We start from the raw sequence: 8,114 nt of genomic DNA, 5'->3' as shown, positions 1-8,114 counted from the left end.
CAAAAGCTCCCTGGAAGAGGTAGGCTGGGTAGAGAGAAGTACTGATGATTTTTTGCTCTCAGAGATTGACTTGTTGGTTTCACTTTTTGAGAATGTTATGCCATCCTCTCTGACTTACTTCCTGATGTCCTGTTCACCTCTCACCAGCAGAGGGACTTCAGGGACAAACGACAGGATGTTAACGCAGGTTAGTAAAATCCTCAGTGTGAAAATGATTTGAACTACAAATCCCAGGTGGGTATTTGGGATTGTGGGATTTCTTCCCACGCCCTCTTTTCTGCTCTCCCTAAAGAAGGTGGGTTGCTCACTGGCATTAATCTCTTGCTCTTGTGCATTCTTTTGGGTTCTCTACTAGGAAGCAGGAAGCATCTTTAACAGAGGGGGCAGCAGGAGCAATGTTGGCTTGGGACGTTGCCAGGGGTCGGAGCAAAGCAGCTGAGCTGACTCGGCCTCTGATACCACATCTCCTATCAGCCCATTTACTTATCCTACAGACTGACTCCAGGACTCTCATAAAACCCAGGGGCAGACTCACTCAGTGCCTCCAAATCTCAGCCTGATTCTCTCCTCCCCCATCCCCACCACGTAATTTCTCATGGTGGAAAAGCAGGTTTTGTTTATTTAGATAAAGATATACTACTATAATAGAATTACTAATTACATCCAACAACTTTTTCCTTAAACAAAACATTCCATGTTTGGGCTGGAAAGCATTAGTGAGAGGAGGAGGGGGAGGAGGGGGAGGGAGAGGAGGGGGAGGAGGAGGATGGGGAGGACGAGGGGGAGGAGGAGGGGGAGGGAGAGGATGGGGAGGAGGAAGAGGGGGAGGAGGGGGAGGAGGAGGAGGGGGAGGAGGATGATGGGGAGGAGGAGGATGGGGAGGAGGAGGAGGGGGAGGAGGAGGAGGGGGAGGAGGGGGAGGGGGAGGAGGGGGAGGAGGGGGAGGAGGGGGAGGAGGGGGAGGAGGAGGGCAAGGCGAGGGAAGTCGTGTTTTTCTTTCCCCCTGATTGATGATGGCGTGATAATCTTGGCCAGTTCACAAGTTGCTATTTCCCATGGATAACTGGATCCTGCTTTTCCAGCTCTAATTTGAAGCAAATTTTGCTCTAACCAGTCTCCTCCTCCACATTAGTGTTTATTAAAAGTCAGTCACAGCACATACAGAGGCCTCTAACACCCTGGCCCCTGCCTCCAGGGCCAACTCCAGGTTACTGTGAGAGAGAAGGCAGCTCCTACCTCTGCTTTGTTTTTCCAAAGCCTTCATGAAATAGGAGGATGGGAAGGGAATCTGTGGTTCCCTAATGAAGTCTGAAGACAATACTGATTTGGGAGCTGTTGGGGATGCAGATGGCACATAAGGACACAGTGATACCAAGAGTCTTATAGTCTGAAATTCTTTGGGGGAATGTGAGGATAAGAGACAGATTACATGGGAAGCAGGAAGCATCGCAAACCATGTTGGCTTTCCCCCTTATCTCCTGCCTAAGTCTTCCCTTATCTCTTTTCACTGGGACGGTGATCCATGCCATGGTTCCCTACTCATTTCGCTAACTGTCTTAGGTTAGGTTTCCCCAGCAGCAAACCCTGAGATAGGAATGTTGAGTGCAAGTAGTTGATTTGGGAAAGGGGTCCCAGGAAGCACTGTGGAAGTTAGCGGGGAGGTAAAAAGGGAAAAGTAGAAATTCAATACCTAATTTGACAAGTACTGAAGTCTTATTTTATTTTATTTTTTTGAAGAAATTGTATTTATTTATTTAGTTAATTTTTTGGCCATGCCACGTGGCTTGCAGGGTCTTAGTTCCCTGACCAGGGATTGAATCCATGCCGTCGGCAGTGAAAGCACTTAGTCCTAACCACTGGACAGCCAGGGAATTCCCTGAAGTCTTATTTTAATTTGTGTTTCTTTGCTACTGAGACTGGCTATTTTTCTGCCTCATCTGTTAACCATTGCATGTATCAATAGTTTATTCCTTTTTATTGCTGACCAATATTCTAGAGCACCAATGTATTACATGTTTATGCACTGTTAAAGGGCATTTAGACTGATTCCAGCTTTTGACTATTACGAATAAAGCTGCTATGGACATTCATGTACAGTTTTTTTGTGTGTGTGAATACATGTTTTCAGAGAAGAGGAAGTGGCACAAGAGAGGACATGTCAATAAATTGCTTGACCGTAGATCAAACTATACCTGAAGCCATCTCTACCCCCTTCAACTTCTTGGTTACTGAGGGGGTTTACATCACTTGTTTTACATTATTAAATACAGTGACCTTTGAACAACATGAGTTTGAGCTGTGTGGGTCCACTTACATGTAGATTCTTTTTCGATAAATACGTACTGCAGTACTACACAATCTGCAGTTGATTGAATCTGCAGATGTGGAACCGCAGATATGGAGGGCCGACTATAAATTTATATGCGGATTTTTGACTATGCAGCGGGTCGGCTTAGTGAAATAAGCCAGGCACAAAAGGACAAGTACTGTGTGATTCCACTTATATGAGGTACGTCAAGTAGTTAAATTCATAGAGACAGAAAGTAGAATGGTGGTTGCCAGGAGATGGAGGGAGGAAGAAACGGGGAGTTATATTTTAATGGGCACAGAGTGTCAGTTTGGGAAGACAAAAAAGTTCTGTGGATTAATACTGATGAGGTGGCACAACAATATGCATGTACTTAATGTCACCAAACTATGTGCTTAAAGTGGCTAAAATTTAAATTTTATGTTATTTTACTACCTGGGGAGTGAACCAGTAAACAAATGGATTAACAAAAAGCCAGCTGACACATCCTGAAAGATCCAGTCTTTATAAGATAAATCCGGATACATCTAAAATCAAATAGCTGTCATCATGACATCTTTCAAAATCCATCAGAAGAATGAACAGGTTCAGGCTGCTCTAAAATATGTTTGGCAAAATATTCCAGCCTTCAGGGAAGTCTAAAGCTTCTTTCACTAGAAGCTGAAGGACTGAAAGTGAGAGTGAGTCAACTTATTATACAGAAGAGAAGAATATCAGAAAATTCTAAGGAGAGTCAGGCCAAGTCTCTGGGTACACCTGGAATATGAGAGTGTGAGAGATTGTGCAGCAGCCCCTAGAGGAGACGGCATGAATGGTGGGACCTTAGGATTCATCAAAACACAGAGACCACCTAGAATCTGAGTCAAAAACTGAGTTTTGAAATCAGTGATTGATGTGGCTGAGTTAAATATTAAAAACTCTTGAAAAATAAGGAAATGAAAGGTACGCTAAACTCACTGACAATGATTAAATAAATGATGCACTTAAAATTATATGCAAAGTCTCTAAACTGATAACGCTTTATGCGGTCAGAAAAAACAACAACAGCAGCAAAAAACGCAGTTAGAAAGGCAGAGATAACAGCTTCTGTGGGAACTTCAAGTTCTCTTAGAACTGCATCAAGGGGAAAAAACAAGAATTCTCACCAAATATTTGATTTAGGGAGAATTTACCCTGTAGAGTAGAAAAGAATCCTTCTAACGCAGGTGACAAGCTCAGCAATGCACGCGATGAGCTGGACACCTATAAAATACAAGCCAAAATCCTTTCAGAAAAATTTGAAAGAATCTCTGGCTATTATAGAAGCCAGCTTATTTCCCATGAGAGAAAACTCATGATAATGAAAGCTCTGTTCACTGAAAGACACCTTTATAACTTAAGAGAAGAGTATGCATCCCAGAGACAAAAAATATATATATATTGAGGGATATTTAAATATTTGGGGGCTTCCCTGGTGGCGCAGTGGTTGAGGGTCCGCCTGCCTATGCAGGGGACACGGGTTCGTGCCCTGGTCCGGGAAGATCCCACATGCCGCAGAGCGGCTGGGCCCGTGAGCCATGGCCGCTGAGCCTGCGTGTCCGGAGCCTGTGCTCCGCAACGGGAGAGGCCACAGCAGTGAGAGGCCCGCGTACCGCAGGAAAAAAAAGAAAAAAAAAAAAGATTTCTAAAATTATTCTTATATCCTTGACGTTGCAAATGGGGCATTTGGCAGAGGTCCACTAGGGCTGCCAGGGAACCCTCTGGATGACCAGATCCCAGAGGAAGGAGAAGCATCAGGCTATGATGAAGTGGGGATTCAACCTCCTGCCTGATGTGGGATAAATGCTACCTTCTCAGATCAGGGCCCCAGGAAAAAGAGCCCTCTATCGGGTCGGCTCTATCCTGAGAGAGAAGCTCCTCTTTGAGAGAACAAGGGAGGTGTCCTGGTGCTTTCGATTTATCCCTCCCACTAGAACAGAGTGTTGGTGGCCCAGGCTCTGGTCTTCCACCTTGTCCCCTTGTCAGACATTAAATGTTCCAAAGGGACGCCAGGGAGCAGCTCCTGAGAATAGAACTCTTTGTCCTACCCCGCACTTCTAGATCAGAAAGAAACTGCCTAGCGGTCGTTCCCACTGAGGGACTCCCCTGGTCCACACATCCTCCACTGTCCACAGAAAGACCTCCACTGTCCACACGCTGTCCACACAGCCTGAAACGCTGTCCACACAGCCTGAAAGCAGAAGTGAATCATCTCTGAGTTAATCCCACTCTCCAATGAGCTGAACTGAAGATCCAGAACCACGGTAAGATGCTTTTCTTTTTCAATAAAATAATTTTGGTTTTTGACTTTTAGTCTTATTGCTATTAAATAATTAATTTAATACAAGTCCCCCTTATCCGCAGGAGATGCATTCAAGATCCCCAGTGAGTGCCTGAAACTTCAGAAGTACGGAACCCTACATACACCATGTTTTTTTTTTTTTTTCTATACATACATACCTATGATGAAGTTGAATTTATAAATTAGGCACAGTAAGAGATTAACAACAATAACTACTAATAAAATAGAAAAATATTAACAACATACTGTAATAAAAGTTATGTGACTGTGGTCTTTCTCTCTCTCCCTCTCTCAAAATACCTTACTGTACATGCTTAATGCCTTTTCCTTCTTATCTAAGCACTTATCACGTATTGTGGCTGTAACTTTTGCAGTTTGAGGTGCCACAGCAAAATAGCACAAGTTTCCTTCTCCCGCTTCACAATTTCATGGATAGAAGATTCATTCTTACCATAGATCTTAGCAACTTCAGCATACAATTTTTTTGTTCTTTCCTTGTTAAGAGAACTTTCAACCTTTTCAATTAAAGGAAGCACTTTACGGCTTCTTTTCGGCATATCCGAATTGCCAGCATCACCCCTCTTAGGCTTTGGGACCATTATTAAGTAAAATAAGAGTTACCTGATGACAAGCACTGTGATACCATGACAGTCAATCTGACAGTCTAATTGGATACTAAGGGACTATTGGATGGGATACTCTGGACAAAGGGATGAAGCATGTCCATGTCATGGGTGGGACAGAGTGAGACGGTGTGAGATTTCATGACTCTCCCTTGAACAACACGCAACTTAAAACTTATGAATTGTTTATTTCTGGAATTTTCCATTTAATATTTTTGGACTTTGGCAAGCAAAATTGCAGTTAAGGAGGGACTACTGTATCCAGTGGCTCAAATGGAAACCTGGTAGAATTATACTTCTAAAATAATGCCCTCTAACTGTGGGTTACTTAGATATGACTCAGAAATTATTGCTTTCATTTTATGCTATTTATAGATAGTTGTATTACAGTAGCTTTGTGGTTGATAAGTTCACCAAAATAATTCAGAAACACAGCAAAAATTTTGTCTTTCTTCTATTATATTTTTTTCTCTTTTGGTTTTATTGCTATTATTTATGTTTATACAATATTTCAAATGGAGACCTGATGGGATTATGACTTTTGAGATAGTGTTTTATAAATGTACATTATATTCGTGTGAATTTTGAAACTGAAAGGAGCTAAGGGGGGAGGGCAATCTACTAAGACTTGCCCCTCCCCGTGGTGTCACCTCCATCCTCAGCCATTTCCTAGCCATGTCCAAGTGACAGCTGGAGTTGATGACAATGAGGTTAGAACTTTTCCTTCTTTCAGGGCAAAGGCATATGGCCCAGGAGGGACAGGCACCCACCAAGGTCCAGCCAGTCACAGGTTGACCTTGGGAACCCGACCTCTCTTGGGCTCAGTTCCCCCTGGCAGAGCTGCTGTGAGACATAAACAAGGTCCTGGGCATCCAGCTGTCCTTCAGCCCAGAAGCAGGAAGCAGAACCAGATCTGGGGGAATCCAAGTGTCGTCAGGGTCTTCTCTGCTTCCTCTTGCGTGATCATCCTCCTCTGCTTCACCTTCACCATAGTTTCCTTCCTCATCCCCACTTCTCTCTGGCTAAACCTACTTCCTTCTTTCCTCATGTTTAACACAAACCCTGAACAACAGGAAATCCCATCCCCTGGGGGTTGCTGGGTGTCTGTCCTGCCTCCTCCTGGGCCAGGTCTACTGTGATTTTCTCAGGCCACCTCTGTAGGCCTGGAAGTGAGACAGGCTGGGACCTGGGACCCTTTGCTGCAGTGCTGGCACATGGACACACCTCTTCTCGAGCAACAGAATACAAAGAAACTATAAGGGAATAAAAATAACTGCGTGCATGTGCAGTTGGGGCAAATTATGGACAACAAGATACGAAAACACCAACCCCCCCCCCAACTGCCACTTCTGAAGAGCCAGGAGCAAAAGCAGGGCATCGGGAGCAACAGCAGTGTACTGCGCGTGCCCCCTGCACACGACACCACCAAAGTGGTGGGCAAACCCCTAAGCCACCCCCCTGGGCTGACCCCTGGACCTGCCCCTACCCTCACCCCATATAAGGAACCAGCTTGCCTGTCCTCAGGGAGCCAGCAAGGGAGCCTGTTGCTTGTTCTCTCTCCCCCCTGCTTCATCAGGGGCCCCAGTAAAGTCTTGCCTGAATTTCTTGTCTGGCCTCTGATCAATTTCTATTGGTGAAGGAGATAAAGAACCCTGGTCAGTAACAGAATCTGGATCCCAAACCCCAACAGTGTCTGGTGCCAACTTTCTACCCCAATCCCACTGCTTCTAGGTACCTTTGTCCAGACTGCCACCATCCCTCCTAAAAGCCTACCATAGCTTCCTGTTCCGTATCCCTGCCTGCCTCACTTTTCTAACAGTCGAGCCAGAGTAAACTTTCCGAACACATAAAGAAAATTGTGAGACCCTGTTATGCAAAGCCCTCCACGCCTCCAATCACACTGAGACTCAAAGACACACTCCTGATAAGGTCCTCGGGGACGTGCATACCTGGTCTCTGCTTGTCTCTGCCTGTGCGTGTCAAATCTCCATACCTTCCTTCTGTTCCAATCACATGTCAGGCTCACGCCTGCCTTGGAGGCTTTGTGCTGCCTATTTCCTCTGCCTAGAATGCTTCCCACCAGCTGTGTGTGTGTGGCTGCCTCTTTCTTAGTGTTTCAGTATCAGCTCAGGTCCTCTCTCTCTAAGTGGCCTTTCCGGACCACCCAGCTACCCAAATACCCTCCCTATTCCCTGGTCCTACTTCTGGCTCCAATTATTCTAGTTTGTATCATTTAACCCTCCTTATAGTAAACTTCTAGAACAGGGATTGTTTATTTTAGAAGAAAGACAGAATCCCTACTGTGTTTCTGGATCATCTTAGTGGATGTATTAACAACAGAAACACTGTATTGTCTGCCCTGGCCTCTGACATGGAGGGGACAGAGGGACAGAGGGTTTACCTGATTTACCACTGACCTTTCCCTCCCGCCCAGCACATAAGAGCTACTCATGAAGAACTGGGATAATGGAGGAATAAAACCAGGTGAACCCAGTGGGAAGACCTTCTGAGATCTCATCCTGTGAATAGGGCTGCCTTGTGCTGCCCAATGAGGGTCCCACACACCTGTGGGTTACTTCTGGGAGCCCCACCTAGCATCCTGGTCCCAACTGCCTGGCCCCCTGGCTTTGTCCTAGAGACTGCTTCATCCTGTGCATATGTGGGTTTCAGGATGTCTGGCCACTCCATGCCCATGTGTCCTAAGTCTCCACATTAATATGAATTATTCAGATGGCTGGGGAAGCCCAAGGTTGTGGAAAGAGCAGAAAGAGATGCTGAGGATGGAGACATGGGAGGGTGGCCACTGGCTTCCTCTGCCACAGTGTTGAGCCGCAAAGGGACGGGTGCTTTTGTGTTAAAGGGA

The 8,114-nt window shown here is 45.4% G+C and overlaps 1 long non-coding RNA gene across 1 annotated transcript; it reads left to right on the top strand.

Annotated features, from left to right (window-relative positions):
- Positions 1 to 4,494: 4,494 nt before the first annotated feature.
- Positions 4,495 to 4,898, top strand: LOC125961432 (uncharacterized). The gene is made up of 2 exons (XR_007472152.1): positions 4,495 to 4,590; positions 4,691 to 4,898. It is a non-coding gene; the product is annotated as an uncharacterized LOC125961432 (long non-coding RNA).
- The last annotated feature ends 3,216 nt before the right edge of the window (positions 4,899 to 8,114 follow it).

Source organism: Orcinus orca, chromosome 16 (genome assembly GCF_937001465.1).
Source record: "Orcinus orca chromosome 16, mOrcOrc1.1, whole genome shotgun sequence".
Classification (NCBI taxonomy): Eukaryota; Metazoa; Chordata; class Mammalia; order Artiodactyla; family Delphinidae; genus Orcinus; species Orcinus orca.
The sequence above is the reverse complement of the archived record's forward strand: the minus strand, read 5'-3'. Positions and strand labels throughout refer to the sequence as shown.